The sequence below is a fragment of the Camelus dromedarius genome, unplaced genomic scaffold (assembly GCF_036321535.1).
Source record: "Camelus dromedarius isolate mCamDro1 unplaced genomic scaffold, mCamDro1.pat HAP1_SCAFFOLD_120, whole genome shotgun sequence".
Classification (NCBI taxonomy): domain Eukaryota; kingdom Metazoa; phylum Chordata; class Mammalia; order Artiodactyla; family Camelidae; genus Camelus; species Camelus dromedarius.
The window spans coordinates 4,994,040-5,014,988 of NW_026989819.1; positions in this window are offsets into that span (position 1 = coordinate 4,994,040).

Genomic DNA, 20,949 nt, shown 5'->3' on the forward strand with positions numbered 1-20,949 from the left:
ACTTGCTCAGTTCTGAGAGATAAGTGTGTGTGAAAGCCGTCCTTCACCTAGCTTGTTGGGAACACAAAGTTTCTTTTCAGTTGCAAACTCCATTCCATACATATATATGGGGAGGTACTAGCTCCAACTCGGTTTTACAGTGAAAACTGCAGGAACTTCAAACCGGCACTAGGAAACAGACTGAGAAAGCAGAGAAAAAGTGTCTCCTGCAACCCGTTCCCTTGGTGCTAGATGAACGAACGTCTCTCCACTTGCTCAGTTCTGAGAGATATGTGTGTGTGAAAGCCGTCCTTCACCTAGCTTTTTGGAAACACAAAGTTTTTTTTCAGTTGCAAACTCCATTCCATACATATATATTTGGAGGTAGAAGCTCCAACTCGGTTTTACAGTGAAAACTGCAGGAACTTCAAACCGGCACTAGGAAAGAGTCTGAGTAAGCAGAGAAAAAGTGTCTCCTGCAACCCGTTCCCTTGGTGCTAGATGAACGAACGTCTCTCCACTTGCTCAGTTCTGAGAGATAAGTGTGTGTGAAAGCCGTCCTTCACCTAGCTTGTTGGGAACACAAAGTTTCTTTTCAGTTGCAAACTCCACTCCATACATATCTATGGGGAGGTACAAGCTCCAACTCGGTTTTACAGTGAAAACTGCAGGAACTTCAAACCGGCACTAGGAAACAGTCTGAGAAAGCAGACAAAAAGTGTCTCCTGCAACCCGTTCCCTTGGTGCTAGATGAACGAACGTCTCTCCACTTGCTCAGTTCTGAGAGATAAGTGTGTGTGAAAGCCGTCCTTCACCTAGCTTTTTGGGAACACAAAGTTTCTTTTCAGTTGCAAACTCCATTCCATACATATATATTTGGAGGTAGAAGCTCCAACTCGGTTTTACAGTGAAAACTGCAGGAACTTCAAACCGGCACTAGGAAACAGACTGAGAAAGCAGAGAAAAAGTGTCTCCTGCAACCCGTTCCCTTGGTGCTAGATGAACGAACGTCTCTCCACTTGCTCAGTTCTGAGAGATAAGTGTGTGTGAAAGCCGTCCTTCACCTAGCTTGTTGGGAACACAAAGTTTCTTTTCAGTTGCAAAATCCATTCCATACATATATATGGGGAGGTACTAGCTCCAACTCGGTTTTACAGTGAAAACTGCAGGAACTTCAAACCGGCACTAGGAAACAGACTGAGAAAGCAGAGAAAAAGTGTCTCCTGCAACCCGTTCCCTTGGTGCTAGATGAACGAACGTCTCTCCACTTGCTCAGTTCTGAGAGATATGTGTGTGTGAAAGCCGTCCTTCACCTAGCTTTTTGGGAACACAAAGTTTCTTTTCAGTTGCAAACTCCATTCCATACATATATATTTGGAGGTAGAAGCTCCAACTCGGTTTTACAGTGAAAACTGCAGGAACTTCAAACCGGCACTAGGAAACAGACTGAGAAAGCAGAGAAAAAGTGTCTCCTGCAACCCGTTCCCTTGGTGCTAGATGAAAGAACGTCTCTCCACTTGCTCAGTTCTGAGAGATAAGTGTGTGTGAAAGCCGTCCTTCACCTAGCTTTTTGGGAACACAAAGTTTCTTTTCAGTTGCAAACTCCATTCCATACATATATATTTGGAGGTAGAAGCTCCAACTCGGTTTTACAGTGAAAACTGCAGGAACTTCAAACCGGCACTAGGAAACAGACTGAGAAAGCAGAGAAAAAGTGTCTCATGCAAACCGTTCCCTTGGTGCTAGATGAACGGACGTCTCTCCACTTGCTCAGTTCTGAGAGATAAGTGTGTGTGAAAGCCGTCCTTCACCTAGCTTGTTGGGAACACAAAGTTTCTTTTCAGTTGCAAACTCCATTCCATACATATATATGGGGAGGTACAAGCTCCAACTCGGTTTTACAGTGAAAACTGCAGGAACTTCAAACCGGCACTAGGAAACAGACTGAGAAAGCAGAGAAAAAGTGTATCCTGCAACCCGTTCCCTTGGTGCTAGATGAACGAACGTCTCTCCACTTGCTCAGTTCTGAGAGATAAGTGTGTGTGAAAGCCGTCCTTCACCTAGCTTGTTGGGAACACAAAGTTTCTTTTCAGTTGCAAACTCCATTCCATACATATATATGGGGACGTACTAGCTCCAACTCGGTTTTACAGTGAAAACTGCAGGAACTTCAAACCGGCACTAGGAAACAGACTGCAAAAGCAGAGAAAAAGTGTCTCCTGCAACCCGTTCCCTTGGTGCTAGATGAACGAACGTCTCTCCACTTGCTCAGTTCTGAGAGATAAGTGTGTGTGAAAGCCGTCCTTCACATAGCTTTTTGGGAACACAAAGTTTCTTTTCAGTTGCAAACTCCATTCCATACATATATATTTGGAGGTAGAAGATCCAACTCGTTTTTACAGTGAAAACTGCAGGAACTTCAAACCGGCACTACGAAACAGACTGAGAAAGCAGAGAAAAAGTGTCTCCTGCAACCCGTTCCCTTGGTGCTAGATGAACGAACGTCTCTCCACTTGCTCAGTTCTCAGAGATAAGTGTGTGTGAAAGCCGTCCTTCACCTAGCTTGTTGGGAACACAAAGTTTCTTTTCAGTTGCAAACTCCATTCCATACATATATACGGGGAGGTACTAGCTCCAACTCGGTTTTACAGTGAAAACTGCAGGAACTTCAAACCGGCACTAAGAAACAGACTGAGAAAGGAGAGAAAAAGTGTCTCCTGCAACCCGTTCCCTTGGTGCTAGATGAACGAACGTCTCTCCACTTGCTCAGTTCTGAGAGATAAGTGTGTGTGAAAGCTGTCCTTCACCTAGCTTGTTGGGAACACAAAGTTTCTTTTCAGTTGCCAACTCCATTCCATACATATATATGGGGAGGTACTAGCTCCAACTCGGTTTTACAGTGAAAACTGCAGGAACTTCAAACCGGCACTAGGAAACAGACTGAGAAAGCAGAGAAAAAGTGTCTCCTGCAACCCGTTCCCTTGGTGCTAGATGAACGAACGTCTCTCCACTTGCTCAGTTCTGAGAGATAAGTGTGTGTGAAAGCCGTCCTTCACCTAGGTTTTTGGGAACACAAAGTTTCTTTTCAGTTGCAAACTCCATTCCATACATATATATTTGGAGGTAGAAGCTCCAACTCGGTTTTACAGTGAAAACTGCAGGAACTTCAAACCGGCACTAGGAAACATACTGAGAAAGCAGAGAAAAAGTGTCTCCTGCAACCCGTTCCCTTGGTGCTAGATGAACGAACGTCTCTCCACTTGCTCAGTTCTGAGAGATAAGTGTGTGTGAAAGCCGTCCTTCACCTAGCTTGTTGGGAACACAAAATTTCTTTTCAGTTGCAAACTCCATTCCATACATATATATGGGGAGGTACTAGCTCCAACTCGGTTTTACAGTGAAAACTGCAGGAACTTCAAACCGGCACTAGGAAACAGACTGAGAAAGCAGCGAAAAAGTGTCTCCTGCAACCCGTTCCCTTGGTGCTAGATGAACGAACGTCTCTCCACTTGCTCAGTTCTGAGAGATAAGTGTGTGTGAAAGCCGTCCTTCACATAGCTTTTTGGGAACACAAAGTTTCTTTTCAGTTGCAAACTCCATTCCATACATATATATTTGGAGGTAGAAGATCCAACTCGGTTTTACAGTGAAAACTGCAGGAACTTCAAACCGGCACTAGGAAACAGACTGAGAAAGCAGAGAAAAAGTGTATCCTGCAACCCGTTCCCTTGGTGCTAGATGAACGAACGTCTCTCCACTTGCTCAGTTCTGAGAGATAAGTGTGTGTGAAAGCCGTCCTTCACCTAGCTTGTTGGGAACACAAAGTTTCTTTTCAGTTGCAAACTCCATTCCATACATATATACGGGGAGGTACTAGCTCCAACTCGGTTTTACAGTGAAAACTGCAGGAACTTCAAACCGGCACTAGGAAACAGACTGAGAAAGCAGAGAAAAAGTGTCTCCTGCAACCCGTTCCCTTGGTGCTAGATGAACGAACGTCTCTCCACTTGCTCAGTTCTGAGAGATATGTGTGTGTGAAAGCCGTCCTTCACCTAGCTTTTTGGGAACACAAAGTTTCTTTTCAGTTGCAAACTCCATTCCATACATATATATTTGGAGGTAGAAGCTCCAACTCGGTTTTACAGTGAAAACTGCAGGAACTTCAAACCGGCACTAGGAAACAGTCTGAGAAAGCAGAGAAAAAGTGTCTCCTGCAACCCGTTCCCTTGGTGCTAGATGAACGAACGTCTCTCCACTTGCTCAGTTCTGAGAGATAAGTGTGTGTGAAAGCCGTCCTTCACCTAGCTTTTTGGGAACACAAAGTATCTTTTCAGTTGCAAACTCCATTCCATACATATATATTTGGAGGTAGAAGCTCCAACTCGGTTTTACAGTGAAAACTGCAGGAACTTCAAACCGGCACTAGGAAACAGACTGAGAAAGCAGAGAAAAAGTGTCTCCTGCAACCCGTTCCCTTGGTGCTAGATGAACGGACGTCTCTCCACTTGCTCAGTTCTGAGAGATAAGTGTGTGTGAAAGCCGTCCTTCACCTAGCTTGTTGGGAACACAAAGTTTCTTTTCAGTTGCAAACTCCATTCCATACATATATATGGGGAGGTACAAGCTCCAACTCGGTTTTACAGTGAAAACTGCAGGAACTTCAAACCGGCACTAGGAAACAGACTGAGAAAGCAGAGAATAAGTGTATCCTGCAACCCGTTCCCTTGGTGCTAGATGAACGAACGTCTCTCCACTTGCTCAGTTCTGAGAGATAAGTGTGTGTGAAAGCCGTCCTTCACCTAGCTTGTTGGGAACACAAAGTTTCTTTTCAGTTGCAAACTCCATTCCATACATATATATGGGGACGTACTAGCTCCAACTCGGTTTTACAGTGAAAACTGCAGGAACTTCAAACCGGCACTAGGAAACAGACTGAGAAAGCAGAGAAAAAGTGTCTCCTGCAACCCGTTCCCTTGGTGCTAGATGAACGAACGTCTCTCCACTTGCTCAATTCTGAGAGAGAAGTGTGTGTGAAAGCCGTCCTTCACCTAGCTTGTTGGGAACACAAAGTTTCTTTTCAGTTGCAAACTCCATTCCATACATATACATGGGGAGGTACAAGCTCCAACTCGGTTTGACAGTGAAAACTGCAGGAACTTCAAAACGGCACTAGGAAACAGACTGAGAAAGCAGAGAAAAAGTGTCTCCTGCAACCCGTTCCCTTGGTGCTACATGAACGAACGTCTCTCCACTTGCTCAGTTCTGAGAGATAATTGTGTGTGAAAGCCGTCCTTCACCTAGCTTGTCTGGAACACAAAGTTTCTTTTCAGTTGCAAACTCCATTCCATACATATATATGGGGAGGTACAAGCTCCAACTCGGTTTGACAGTGAAAACTGCAGGAACTTCAAACCGGCACTAGGAAATAGACTGAGAAAGCAGAGAAAAAGTGTCTCCTGCAACCCGTTCCCTTGGTGCTAGATGAACGAACGTCTCTCCACTTGCTCATTTCTGAGAGATAAGTGTGTGTGAAAGCCGTCCTTCACCTAGCTTGTTGGGAACACAAAGTTTCTTTTCAGTTGCAAACTCCATTCCATACATATATATTTGGAGGTAGAAGCTCCAAATCGGTTTTACAGTGAAAACTGCAGGAACTTCAAAACGGCACTAGGAAACAGACTGAGAAAGCAGAGAAAAAGTGTCTCCTGCAACCCGTTCCCTTGGTGCTAGATGAACGAACGTCTCTCCACTTGCTCAGTTCTGAGAGATAAGTGTGTGTGAAAGCCGTCCTTCACCTAGCTTGTTGGGAACACAAAGTTTCTTTTCAGTTGCAAACTCCATTCCATACATATATATGGGGAGGTACTAGCTCCAACTCGGTTTGACAGTGAAAACTGCAGGAACTTCAAACCGGCACTAGGAAACAGACTGAGAAAGCAGAGAAAAAGTGTCTCCTGCAACCCGTTCCCTTGGTGCTAGATGAACGAACGTCTCTCCACTTGCTCAGTTCTGAGAGATAAGTGTGTGTGAAAGCCGTCCTTCACCTAGCTTGTTGGGAACACAAAGTTTCTTTTCAGTTGCAAACTCCATTCCATACATATATATTTGGAGGTAGAAGCTCCAACTCGGTTTGACAGTGAAAACTGCAGGAACTTCAAACCGGCACTAGGAAACAGACTGAGAAAGCAGAGAAAAAGTGTCTCCTGCAACCCGTTCCCTTGGTGCTAGATGAACGAACGTCTCTCCACTTGCTCAGTTCTGAGAGATAAGTGTGTGTGAAAGCCGTCCTTCACCTAGCTTGTTGGGAACACAAAGTTTCTTTTCAGTTGCAAACCCCATTCCATACATATATATGGGGAGGTACAAGCTCCAACTCGGTTTGACAGTGAAAACTGCAGGAACTTCAAACCGGCACTAGGAAACAGACTGAGAAAGCAGAGAAAAAGTGTCTCCTGCAACCCGTTCCCTTGGTGCTAGATGAACGAACGTCTCTCCACTTGCTCAGTTCTGAGAGATAAGTGTGTGTGAAAGCCGTCCTTCACCTAGCTTGTTGGGAACACAAAGTTTCTTTTCAGTTGCAAACTCCATTCCATACATATATATGGGGAGGTACTAGCTCCAACTCGGTTTTACAGTGAAAACTGCAGGAACTTCAAACCGGCACTAGGAAACAGACTGAGAAAGCAGAGAAAAAGTGCATCCTGCAACCCGTTCCCTTGGTGCTAGATGAACGAACGTCTCTCCACTTGCTCAGTTCTGATAGATATGTGTGTGTGAAAGCCGTCCTTCACCTAGCTTGTTGGGAACACAAAGTTTCTTTTCAGTAGCAAACTCCATTCCATACATATATATTTGGAGGTAGAAGCTCCAACTCGGTTTTACAGTGAAAACTGCAGGAACTTCAAACCGGCACTAGGAAACAGACTGAGAAAGCAGAGAAAAAGTGTCTCCTGCAACCCGTTCCCTTGGTGCTAGATGAACGAACGTCTCTCCACTTGCTCAGTTCTGAGAGATAAGTGTGTGTGAAAGCCGTCCTTCACATAGATTTTTGGGAACACAAAGTTTCTTTTCAGTTGCAAACTCCATTCCATACATATATATTTGGAGGTAGAAGATCCAACTCGGTTTTACAGAGAAAACTGCAGGAACTTCAAACTGGCACTAGGAAAGAGACTGAGAAAGCAGAGAAAAAGTGTCTCCTGCAACCCGTTCCCTTGGTGCTAGATGAACGAACGTCTCTCCACTTGCTCATTTCTGAGAGATAAGTGTGTGTGAAAGCCGTCCTTCACCTAGCTTTTTGGGAACACAAAGTTTCTTTTCAGTTGCAAACTCCATTCCATACATATATATTTGGAGGTAGAAGCTCCAATTCGGTTTTACAGTGAAAACTGCAGGAACTTCAAACTGGCACTAGGAAACACACTGAGAATGCAGAGAAAAAGTGTCTCCTGCAACCCGTTCCCTTGTTGCTAGATGAACGAACGTCTCTCCACTTGCTCAGTTCTGAGAGATAATTGTGTGTGAAAGCCGTCCTTCACCTAGCTTGTTCGGAACACAAAGTTTCTTTTCAGTTGCAAACTCCATTCCATACATATATATTTGGAGGTAGAAGCTCCAACTCGGTTTGACAGTGAAAACTGCAGGAACTTCAAACCGGCACTAGGAAACAGACTGAGAAAGCAGAGAAAAAGTGTCTCCTGCAACCCGTTCCCTTGGTGCTAGATGAACGAACGTCTCTCCACTTGCTCAGTTCTGAGAGATAAGTGTGTGTGAAAGCCGTCCTTCACCTAGCTTGTTGGGAACACAAAGTTTCTTTTCAGTTGCAAACTCCATTCCATACATATATATGGGGAGGTACAAGCTCCAACTCGGTTTGACAGTGAAAACTGCAGGAACTTCAAACCGGCACTAGGAAACAGACTGAGAAAGCAGAGAAAAAGTGTCTCCTGCAACCCGTTCCCTTGGTTCTAGATGAACGAACGTCTCTCCACTTGCTCAGTTCTGAGAGATAAGTGTGTGTGAAAGCCGTCCTTCACCTAGCTTGTTGGGTACACAAAGTTTCTTTTCAGTTGCAAACTCCATTCCATACATATATATGGGGAGGTACTAGCTCCAACTCGGTTTTACAGTGAAAACTGCAGGAACTTCAAACCGGCACTAGGAAACAGACTGAGAAAGCAGAGAAAAAGTGTCTCCTGCAACCCGTTCCCTTGGTGCTAGATGAACGAACGTCTCTCCACTTGCTCAGTTCTGAGAGATAATTCTGTGTGAAAGCCGTCCTTCACCTAGCTTGTTGGGAACACAAAGTTTCTTTTCAGTTGCAAACTCCATTCCATACATATATATGGGGAGGTAATAGCTCCAACTCGGTTTTACAGTGAAAACTGCAGGAACTTCAAACCGGCACTAGGAAACAGACTGAGAAAGCAGAGAAAAAGTGTCTCCTGCAACCCGTTCCCTTGGTGCTAGATGAACGAACGTCTCTCCACTTGCTCAGTTCTGAGAGATAAGTGTGTGTGAAAGCCGTGCTTCACATAGATTTTTGGGAACACAAAGTTTCTTTTCAGTTGCAAACTCCATTCCATACATATATATTTGGAGGTAGAAGATCCAACTCGGTTTTACAGAGAAAACTGCAGGAACTTCAAACTGGCACTAGGAAACAGACTGAGAAAGCAGAGAAAAAGTGTCTCCTGCAACCCGTTCCCTTGGTGCTAGATGAACGAACGTCTCTCCACTTGCTCAGTTCTGAGAGATAAGTGTGTGTGAAAGCCGTCCTTCACCTAGCTTTTTGGGAACACAAAGTTTCTTTTCAGTTGCAAACTCCATTCCATACATATATATTTGGAGGTAGAAGCTCCAATTCGGTTTTACAGTGAAAACTGCAGGAACTTCAAACCGGCACTAGGAAACACACTGAGAATGCAGAGAAAAAGTGTCTCCTGCAACCCGTTCCCTTGGTGCTAGATGAACGAACGTCTCTCCACTTGCTCAGTTCTGAGAGATAAGTGTGTGTGAAAGCCGTCCTTCACCTAGCTTGTTGGGATCACAAAGATTCTTTTCAGTTGCAAACTCCATTCCATACATATATATGGGGAGGTTCTAGCTCCAACTCGGTTTTACAGTGAAAACTGCAGGAACTTCAAACCGGCACTAGGAAACAGACTGAGAAAGCAGAGAAAAAGTGTCTCTTGCAACCCGTTCCCTTGGTGCTAGATGAACGAACGTCTCTCCACTTACTCAGTTCTGAGAGATATGTGTGTGTGAAAGCCGTCCTTCACCTAGCTTTTTGGGAACACAAAGTTTCTTTTCAGTTGCAAACTCCATTCCATACATATATATTTGGAGGTACAAGCTCCAAATCGGTTTTACAGTGAAAACTGCAGGAACTTCAAACCGGCACTAGGAAACAGACTGAGAAAGCAGAGAAAAAGTGTCTCCTGCAACCCGTTCCCTTGGTGCTAGATGAACGAACGTCTCTCCACTTGCTCAGTTCTGAGAGATAAGTGTGTGTGAAAGCCGTCCTTCACCTAGCTTGTTGGGAACACAAAGTTTCTTTTCAGTTGCAAACTCCATTCCATACATATATATGGGGAGGTACAAGCTCCAACTCGGTTTGACAGTGAAAACTGCAGGAACTTCAAACCGGCACTAGGAAACAGACTGAGAAAGCAGAGAAAAAGTGTCTCCTGCAACCCGTTCCCTTGGTGCTAGATGAACGAACGTCTCTCCACTTGCTCAGTTCTGAGAGATAATTCTGTGTGAAAGCCGTCCTTCACCTAGCTTGTTGGGAACACAAAGTTTCTTTTCAGTTGCAAACTCCATTCCATTCATATATATGGGGAGGTAATAGCTCCAACTCGGTTTTACAGTGAAAACTGCAGGAACTTCAAACCGGCACTAGGAAACAGACTGAGAAAGCAGAGAAAAAGTGTCTCCTGCAACCCGTTCCCTTGGTGCTAGATGAACGAACGTCTCTCCACTTGCTCAGTTCTGAGAGATAAGTGTGTGTGAAAGCCGTGCTTCACATAGATTTTTGGGAACACAAAGTTTCTTTTCAGTTGCAAACTCCATTCCATACATATATATTTGGAGGTAGAAGATCCAACTCGGTTTTACAGAGAAAACTGCAGGAACTTCAAACTGGCACTAGGAAACAGACTGAGAAAGCAGAGAAAAAGTGTCTCCTGCAACCCGTTCCCTTGGTGCTAGATGAACGAACGTCTCTCCACTTGCTCAGTTCTGAGAGATAAGTGTGTGTGAAAGCCGTCCTTCACCTAGCTTTTTGGGAACACAAAGTTTCTTTTCAGTTGCAAACTCCATTCCATACATATATATTTGGAGGTAGAAGCTCCAATTCGGTTTTACAGTGAAAACTGCAGGAACTTCAAACCGGCACTAGGAAACACACTGAGAATGCAGAGAAAAAGTGTCTCCTGCAACCCGTTCCCTTGGTGCTAGATGAACGAACGTCTCTCCACTTGCTCAGTTCTGAGAGATAAGTGTGTGTGAAAGCCGTCCTTCACCTAGCTTGTTGGGATCACAAAGATTCTTTTCAGTTGCAAACTCCATTCCATACATATATATGGGGAGGTTCTAGCTCCAACTCGGTTTTACAGTGAAAACTGCAGGAACTTCAAACCGGCACTAGGAAACAGACTGAGAAAGCAGAGAAAAAGTGTCTCTTGCAACCCGTTCCCTTGGTGCTAGATGAACGAACGTCTCTCCACTTACTCAGTTCTGAGAGATATGTGTGTGTGAAAGCCGTCCTTCACCTAGCTTTTTGGGAACACAAAGTTTCTTTTCAGTTGCAAACTCCATTCCATACATATATATTTGGAGGTACAAGCTCCAAATCGGTTTTACAGTGAAAACTGCAGGAACTTCAAACCGGCACTAGGAAACAGACTGAGAAAGCAGAGAAAAAGTGTCTCCTGCAACCCGTTCCCTTGGTGCTAGATGAACGAACGTCTCTCCACTTGCTCAGTTCTGAGAGATAAGTGTGTGTGAAAGCCGTCCTTCACCTAGCTTGTTGGGAACACAAAGTTTCTTTTCAGTTGCAAACTCCATTCCATACATATATATGGGGAGGTACAAGCTCCAACTCGGTTTGACAGTGAAAACTGCAGGAACTTCAAACCGGCACTAGGAAACAGACTGAGAAAGCAGAGAAAAAGTGTCTCCTGCAACCCGTTCCCTTGGTGCTAGATGAACGAACGTCTCTCCACTTGCTCAGTTCTGAGAGATAAGTGTGTGTGAAAGCCGTCCTTCACCTAGCTTGTTGGGAACACAAAGTTTCTTTTCAGTTGCAAACTCCATTCCATACATATATATGGGGAGGTACAAGCTCCAACTCCGTTTGACAGTGAAAACTGCAGGAACTTCAAACCGGCACTAGGAAACAGACTGAGAAAGCAGAGAAAAAGTGTCTCCTGCAACCCGTTCCCTTGGTGCTAGATGAACGAACGTCTCTCCACTTGCTCAGTTCTGAGAGATAAGTGTGTGTGAAAGCCGTCCTTCACCTAGCTTTTTTGGAACACAAATATTCTTTTCAGTTGCAAACTCCATTCCATACATATATATGGGGAGGTACTAGCTCCAACTCGGTTTGACAGTGAAAACTGCAGGAACTTCATACTGGCACTAGGAAACAGACTGAGAAAGCAGAGAAAAAGTGTCTCCTGCAACCCGTTCCCTTGGTGCTAGATGAACGAACGTCTCTCCACTTGCTCAATTCTGAGAGATAAGTGTGTGTGAAAGCCGTCCTTCACCTAGCTTGTTGGGAACACAAAGTTTCTTTTCAGTTGCAAACTCCATTCCATACATATACATGGGGAGGTACAAGCTCAAACTCGGTTTGACAGTGAAAATTGTAGGAACTTCAAAACGGCACTAGGAAACAGACTGAGAAAGCAGAGAAAAAGTGTCTCCTGCAACCCGTTCCCTTGGTGCTAGATGAACGAACGTCTCTCCACTTGCTCAGTTCTGAGAGATAAGTGTGTGTGAAAGCCGTCCTTCACATAGATTTTTGGGAACACAAAGTTTCTTTTCAGTTGCAAACTCCATTCCATACATATATATTTGGAGGTAGAAGATCCAACTCGGTTTTACAGAGAAAACTGCAGGAACTTCAAACTGGCACTAGGAAAGAGACTGAGAAAGCAGAGAAAAAGTGTCTCCTGCAACCCGTTCCCTTGGTGCTAGATGAACGAACGTCTCTCCACTTGCTCATTTCTGAGAGATAAGTGTGTGTGAAAGCCGTCCTTCACCTAGCTTTTTGGGAACACAAAGTTTCTTTTCAGTTGCAAACTCCATTCCATACATATATATTTGGAGGTAGAAGCTCCAATTCGGTTTTACAGTGAAAACTGCAGGAACTTCAAACTGGCACTAGGAAACACACTGAGAATGCAGAGAAAAAGTGTCTCCTGCAACCCGTTCCCTTGGTGCTAGATGAACGAACGTCTCTCCACTTGCTCAGTTCTGAGAGATAATTGTGTGTGAAAGCCGTCCTTCACCTAGCTTGTTCGGAACACAAAGTTTCTTTTCAGTTGCAAACTCCATTCCATACATATATATTTGGAGGTAGAAGCTCCAACTCGGTTTGACAGTGAAAACTGCAGGAACTTCAAACCGGCACTAGGAAACAGACTGAGAAAGCAGAGAAAAAGTGTCTCCTGCAACCCGTTCCCTTGGTGCTAGATGAACGAACGTCTCTCCACTTGCTCAGTTCTGAGAGATAAGTGTGTGTGAAAGCCGTCCTTCACCTAGCTTGTTGGGAACACAAAGTTTCTTTTCAGTTGCAAACTCCATTCCATACATATATATGGGGAGGTACAAGCTCCAACTCGGTTTGACAGTGAAAACTGCAGGAACTTCAAACCGGCACTAGGAAACAGACTGAGAAAGCAGAGAAAAAGTGTCTCCTGCAACCCGTTCCCTTGGTTCTAGATGAACGAACGTCTCTCCACTTGCTCAGTTCTGAGAGATAAGTGTGTGTGAAAGCCGTCCTTCACCTAGCTTGTTGGGTACACAAAGTTTCTTTTCAGTTGCAAACTCCATTCCATACATATATATGGGGAGGTACTAGCTCCAACTCGGTTTTACAGTGAAAACTGCAGGAACTTCAAACCGGCACTAGGAAACAGACTGAGAAAGCAGAGAAAAAGTGTCTCCTGCAACCCGTTCCCTTGGTGCTAGATGAACGAACGTCTCTCCACTTGCTCAGTTCTGAGAGATAATTCTGTGTGAAAGCCGTCCTTCACCTAGCTTGTTGGGAACACAAAGTTTCTTTTCAGTTGCAAACTCCATTCCATACATATATATGGGGAGGTAATAGCTCCAACTCGGTTTTACAGTGAAAACTGCAGGAACTTCAAACCGGCACTAGGAAACAGACTGAGAAAGCAGAGAAAAAGTGTCTCCTGCAACCCGTTCCCTTGGTGCTAGATGAACGAACGTCTCTCCACTTGCTCAGTTCTGAGAGATAAGTGTGTGTGAAAGCCGTGCTTCACATAGATTTTTGGGAACACAAAGTTTCTTTTCAGTTGCAAACTCCATTCCATACATATATATTTGGAGGTAGAAGATCCAACTCGGTTTTACAGAGAAAACTGCAGGAACTTCAAACTGGCACTAGGAAACAGACTGAGAAAGCAGAGAAAAAGTGTCTCCTGCAACCCGTTCCCTTGGTGCTAGATGAACGAACGTCTCTCCACTTGCTCAGTTCTGAGAGATAAGTGTGTGTGAAAGCCGTCCTTCACCTAGCTTTTTGGGAACACAAAGTTTCTTTTCAGTTGCAAACTCCATTCCATACATATATATTTGGAGGTAGAAGCTCCAATTCGGTTTTACAGTGAAAACTGCAGGAACTTCAAACCGGCACTAGGAAACACACTGAGAATGCAGAGAAAAAGTGTCTCCTGCAACCCGTTCCCTTGGTGCTAGATGAACGAACGTCTCTCCACTTGCTCAGTTCTGAGAGATAAGTGTGTGTGAAAGCCGTCCTTCACCTAGCTTGTTGGGATCACAAAGATTCTTTTCAGTTGCAAACTCCATTCCATACATATATATGGGGAGGTTCTAGCTCCAACTCGGTTTTACAGTGAAAACTGCAGGAACTTCAAACCGGCACTAGGAAACAGACTGAGAAAGCAGAGAAAAAGTGTCTCTTGCAACCCGTTCCCTTGGTGCTAGATGAACGAACGTCTCTCCACTTACTCAGTTCTGAGAGATATGTGTGTGTGAAAGCCGTCCTTCACCTAGCTTTTTGGGAACACAAAGTTTCTTTTCAGTTGCAAACTCCATTCCATACATATATATTTGGAGGTACAAGCTCCAAATCGGTTTTACAGTGAAAACTGCAGGAACTTCAAACCGGCACTAGGAAACAGACTGAGAAAGCAGAGAAAAAGTGTCTCCTGCAACCCGTTCCCTTGGTGCTAGATGAACGAACGTCTCTCCACTTGCTCAGTTCTGAGAGATAAGTGTGTGTGAAAGCCGTCCTTCACCTAGCTTGTTGGGAACACAAAGTTTCTTTTCAGTTGCAAACTCCATTCCATACATATATATGGGGAGGTACAAGCTCCAACTCGGTTTGACAGTGAAAACTGCAGGAACTTCAAACCGGCACTAGGAAACAGACTGAGAAAGCAGAGAAAAAGTGTCTCCTGCAACCCGTTCCCTTGGTGCTAGATGAACGAACGTCTCTCCACTTGCTCAGTTCTGAGAGATAAGTGTGTGTGAAAGCCGTCCTTCACCTAGCTTGTTGGGAACACAAAGTTTCTTTTCAGTTGCAAACTCCATTCCATACATATATATGGGGAGGTACAAGCTCCAACTCCGTTTGACAGTGAAAACTGCAGGAACTTCAAACCGGCACTAGGAAACAGACTGAGAAAGCAGAGAAAAAGTGTCTCCTGCAACCCGTTCCCTTGGTGCTAGATGAACGAACGTCTCTCCACTTGCTCAGTTCTGAGAGATAAGTGTGTGTGAAAGCCGTCCTTCACCTAGCTTTTTTGGAACACAAATATTCTTTTCAGTTGCAAACTCCATTCCATACATATATATGGGGAGGTACTAGCTCCAACTCGGTTTGACAGTGAAAACTGCAGGAACTTCATACTGGCACTAGGAAACAGACTGAGAAAGCAGAGAAAAAGTGTCTCCTGCAACCCGTTCCCTTGGTGCTAGATGAACGAACGTCTCTCCACTTGCTCAATTCTGAGAGATAAGTGTGTGTGAAAGCCGTCCTTCACCTAGCTTGTTGGGAACACAAAGTTTCTTTTCAGTTGCAAACTCCATTCCATACATATACATGGGGAGGTACAAGCTCAAACTCGGTTTGACAGTGAAAATTGTAGGAACTTCAAAACGGCACTAGGAAACAGACTGAGAAAGCAGAGAAAAAGTGTCTCCTGCAACCCGTTCCCTTGGTGCTAGATGAACGAACGTCTCTCCACTTGCTCAGTTCTGAGAGATAATTGTGTGTGAAAGCCGTCCTTCACCTAGCTTGTTTGGAACACAAAGTTTCTTTTCAGTTGCAAACTCCATTCCATACATATATATGGGGAGGTACAAGCTCCAACTCGGTTTGACAGTGAAAACTGCAGGAACTTCAAACCGGCACTAGGAAACAGACTGAGAAAGCAGAGAAAAAGTGTCTCCTGCAACCCGTTCCCTTGGTGCTAGATGAACGAACGTCTCTCCACTTGCTCAGTTCTGAGAGATAAGTGTGTGTGAAAGCCGTCCTTCACCTAGCTTGTTTGGAACACAAATATTCTTTTCAGTTGCAAACTCCATTCCATACATATATATGGGGAGGTACTAGCTCCAACTCGGTTTGACAGTGAAAACTGCAGGAACTTCATACTGGCACTAGGAAACAGACTGAGAAAGCAGAGAAAAAGTGTCTCCTGCAACCCGTTCCCTTTGTGCTAGATGAACGAACGTCTCTCCACTTGCTCAATTCTGAGAGAGAAGTGTGTGTGAAAGCCGTCCTTCACCTAGCTTGTTGGGAACACAAAGTTTCTTTTCAGTTGCAAACTCCATTCCATACATATACATGGGGAGGTAGAAGCTCCAACTCGGTTTGACAGTGAAAACTGCAGGAACTTCAAACCGGCACTAGGAAACAGACTGAGAAAGCAGAGAAAAAGTGTCTCCTGCAACCCGTTACCTTGGTGCTACATGAACGAACGTCTCTCCACTTGCTCAGTTCTGAGAGATACGTGTGTGTGAAAGCCGTCCTTCACCTAGCTTTTTGGGAACACAAAGTTTCTTTTCAGTTGCAAACTCCATTCCATACATATATATGGGGAGGTACAAGCTCCAACTCGGTTTGACAGTGAAAACTGCAGGAACTTCAAACCGGCACTAGGAAACAGACTGAGAAAGCAGAGAAAAAGTGTCTCCTGCAACCCGTTCCCTTGGTGCTAGATGAACGAACGTCTCTCCACTTGCTCAGTTCTGAGAGATAAGTGTGTGTGAAAGCCGTCCTTCACCTAGCTTGTTGGGAACACAAAGTTTCTTTTCAGTTGCAAACTCCATTCCATACATATATATGGGGAGGTACTAGCTCCAACTCGGTTTTACAGTGAAAACTGCAGGAACTTCAAACGGGCACTAGGAAACAGATTGAGAAAGCAGAGAAAAAGTGCATCCTGCAACCCGTTCCCTTGGTGCTAGATGAACGAACGTCTCTCCACTTGCTCAGTTCTCAGAGATAAGTGTGTGTGAAAGCCGTCCTTCACCTAGCTTGTTGGGAACACAAAGTTTCTTTTCAGTTGCAAACTCCATTCCATACATATATACGGGGAGGTACTAGCTCCAACTCGGTTTTACAGTGAAAACTGCAGGAACTTCAAACCGGCACTAGGAAACAGACTGAGAAAGCAGAGAAAAAGTGTCTCCTGCAACCCGTTCCCTTGGTGCTAGATGAACGAACGTCTCTCCACTTGCTCAGTTCTGAGAGATAAGTGTGTGTGAAAGCCGTCCTTCACCTAGCTTGTTGGGAACACAAAGTTTCTTTTCAGTTGCAAACTCCATTCCATACATATATATGGGGAGGTACTAGCTCCAACTCGGTTTTACAGTGAAAACTGCAGGAACTTCAAACCGGCACTAGGAAACAGACTGAGAAAGCAGAGAAAAAGTGTCTCCTGCAACCCGTTCCCTTGGTGCTAGATGAACGAACGTCTCTCCACTTGCTCAGTTCTGAGAGATAAGTGTGTGTGAAAGCCGTCCTTCACCTAGCTTTTTGGGAACACAAAGTTTCTTTTCAGTTGCAAACTCCATTCCATACATATATATTTGGAGGTAGAAGCTCCAACTCGGTTTTACAGTGAAAACTGCAGGAACTTCAAACCGGCACTAGGAAACATACTGAGAAAGCAGAGAAAAAGTGTCTCCTGCAACCCGTTCCCTTGGTGCTAGATGAACGAACGTCTCTCCACTTGCTCAGTTCTGAGAGATAAGTGTGTGTGAAAGCCGTCCTTCACCTAGCTTGTTGGGAACACAAAGTTTCTTTTCAGTTGCAAACTCCATTCCATACATATATATGGGGAGGTACTAGCTCCAACTCGGTTTTACAGTGAAAACTGCAGGAACTTCAAACCGGCACTAGGAAACAGACTGAGAAAGCAGAGAAAAAGTGTCTCCTGCAACCCGTTCCCTTGGTGCTAGATGAACGAACGTCTCTCCACTTGCTCAGTTCTGAGAGATAAGTGTGTGTGAAAGCCGTCCTTCACATAGCTTTTTGGGAACACAAAGTTTCTTTTCAGTTGCAAACTCCATTCCATACATATATATTTGGAGGTAGAAGATCCAACTCGGTTTTACAGTGAAAACTGCAGGAACTTCAAACCGGCACTAGGAAACAGACTGAGAAAGCAGAGAAAAAGTGCATCCTGCAACCCGTTCCCTTGGTGCTAGATGAACGAACGTCTCTCCACTTGCTCAGTTCTCAGAGATAAGTGTGTGTGAAAGCCGTCCTTCACCTAGCTTGTTGGGAACACAAAGTTTCTTTTCAGTTGCAAACTCCATTCCATACATATATACGGGGAGGTACTAGCTCCAACTCGGTTTTACAGTGAAAACTGCAGGAACTTCAAACCGGCACTAGGAAACAGACTGAGAAAGCAGAGAAAAAGTGTCTCCTGCAACCCGTTCCCTTGGTGCTAGATGAACGAACGTCTCTCCACTTGCTCAGTTCTGAGAGATAAGTGTGTGTGAAAGCCGTCCTTCACCTAGCTTGTTGGGAACACAAAGTTTCTTTTCAGTTGCAAACTCCATTCCATACATATATATGGGAAGGTACTAGCTCCAACTCGGTTTTACAGTGAAAACTGCAGGAACTTCAAACCGGCACTAGGAAACAGACTGAGAAAGCAGAGAAAAAGTGTCTCCTGCAACCCGTTCCCTTGGTGCTAGATGAACGAACGTCTCTCCACTTGCTCAGTTCTGAGAGATAAGTGTGTGTGAAAGCCGTCCTTCACCTAGCTTTTTGGGAACACAAAGTTTCTTTTCAGTTGCAAACTCCATTCCATACATATATATTTGGAGGTAGAAGCTCCAACTCGGTTTTACAGTGAAAACTGCAGGAACTTCAAACCGGCACTAGGAAACATACTGAGAAAGCAGAGAAAAAGTGTCTCCTGCAACCCGTTCCCTTGGTGCTAGATGAACGAACGTCTCTCCACTTGCTCAGTTCTGAGAGATAAGTGTGTGTGAAAGCCGTCCTTCACCTAGCTTGTTGGGAACACAAAGTTTCTTTTCAGTTGCAAACTCCATTCCATACATATATATGGGGAGGTACTAGCTCCAACTCGGTTTTACAGTGAAAACTGCAGGAACTTCAAACCGGCACTAGGAAACAGACTGAGAAAGCAGCGAAAAAGTGTCTCCTGCAACCCGTTCCCTTGGTGCTAGATGAACGAACGTCTCTCCACTTGCTCAGTTCTGAGAGATAAGTGTGTGTGAAAGCCGTCCTTCACATAGCTTTTTGGGAACACAAAGTTTCTTTTCAGTTGCAAACTCCATTCCATACATATATATTTGGAGGTAGAAGATCCAACTCGGTTTTACAGTGAAAACTGCAGGAACTTCAAACCGGCACTAGGAAACAGACTGAGAAAGCAGAGAAAAAGTGTATCCTGCAACCCGTTCCCTTGGTGCTAGATGAACGAACGTCTCTCCACTTGCTCAGTTCTCAGAGATAAGTGTGTGTGAAAGCCGTCCTTCACCTAGCTTGTTGGGAACACAAAGTTTCTTTTCAGTTGCAAACTCCATTCCATACATATATACGAGGAGGTACTAGCTCCAACTCGGTTTTACAGTGAAAACTGCAGGAACTTCAAACCGGCACTAGGAAACAGACTGAGAAAGCAGAGAAAAAGTGTCTCCTGCAACCCGTTCCCTTGGTGCTAGATGAACGAACGTCTCTCCACTTGCTCAGTTCTGAGAGATAAGTGTGTGTGAAAGCCGTCCTTCACCTAGCTTGTTGGGAACACAAAGTTTCTTTTCAGTTGCAAACTCCATTCCATACATATATATTTGGAGGTAGAAGCTCCAACTCGGTTTTACAGTGAAAACTGCAGGAACTTCAAACCGGCACTAGGAAACAGACTGAGAAAGCAGAGAAAAAGTGTCTCCTGCAACCCGTTCCCTTGGTGCTAGATGAACGAACGTCTCTCCACTTGCTCAGTTCTGAGAGATAAGTGTGTGTGAAAGCCGTCCTTCACCTAGCTTTTTGGGAACACAAAGTTTCTTTTCAGTTGCAAACTCCATTCCATACATATATATTTGGAGGTAGAAGCTCCAACTCGGTTTTACAGTGAAAACTGCAGGAACTTCAAACCGGCACTAGGAAACAGACTGAGAAAGCAGAGAAAAAGTGTCTCCTGCAACCCGTTCCCTTGGTGCTAGATGAAAGAACGTCTCTCCGCTTGCTCAGTTCTGAGAGATAAGTGTGTGTGAAAGCCGTCCTTCACCTAGCTTGTTGGGAACACAAAGTTTCTTTTCAGTTGCAAACTCCATTCCATACATATATATGGGGAGGTACTAGCTCCAACTCGGTTTTACAGTGAAAACTGCAGGAACTTCAAACCGGCACTAGGAAACAGACTGAGAAAGCAGAGAAAAAGTGTCTCCTGCATCCCGATCCCTTGGTGCTAGATGAACGAACGTCTCTCCACTTGCTCAGTTCTGAGAGATAAGTGTGTGTGAAAGCCGTCCTTCACCTAGCTTGTTGGGAACACAAAGTTTCTTTTCAGTTGCAAACTCCATTCCATACATATATATTTGGAGGTAGAAGCTCCAACTCGGTTTTACAGTGAAAACTGCAGGAACTTCAAACCGGCACTAGGAAACAGACTGAGAAAGCAGAGAAATAGTGTCTCCTGCAACCCGTTCCCTTGGTGCTAGATGAACGAACGTCTCTCCACTTGCTCAGTTCTGAGAGATAAGTGTGTGTGAAAGCCGTCCTTCACCTAGCTTTTTGGGAACACAAAGTTTCTTTTCAGTTGCAAACTCCATTCCATACATATATATTTGGAGGTAGAAACTCCAACTCGGTTTTACAGTGAAAACTGCAGGAACTTCAAACCGGCACTAGGAAACAGACTGAGAAAGCAGAGAAAAAGTGTCTCCTGCAACCCGTTCCCTTGGTGCTAGATGAACGGACGTCTCTCCACTTGCTCAGTTCTGAGAGATAAGTGTGTGTGAAAGCCGTCCTTCACCTAGCTTGTTGGGAACACAAAGTTTCTTTTCAGTTGCAAACTCCATTCCATACATATATATGGGGAGGTATAAGCTCCAACTCGGTTTGACAGTGAAAACTGCAGGAACTTCAAACCGGCACTAGGAAACAGACTGAGAAAGCAGAGAAAAAGTGTCTCCTGCAACCCGTTCCCTTGGTGCTAGATGAACGAACGTCTCTCCACTTGCTCAGTTCTGAGAGATAAGTGTGTGTGA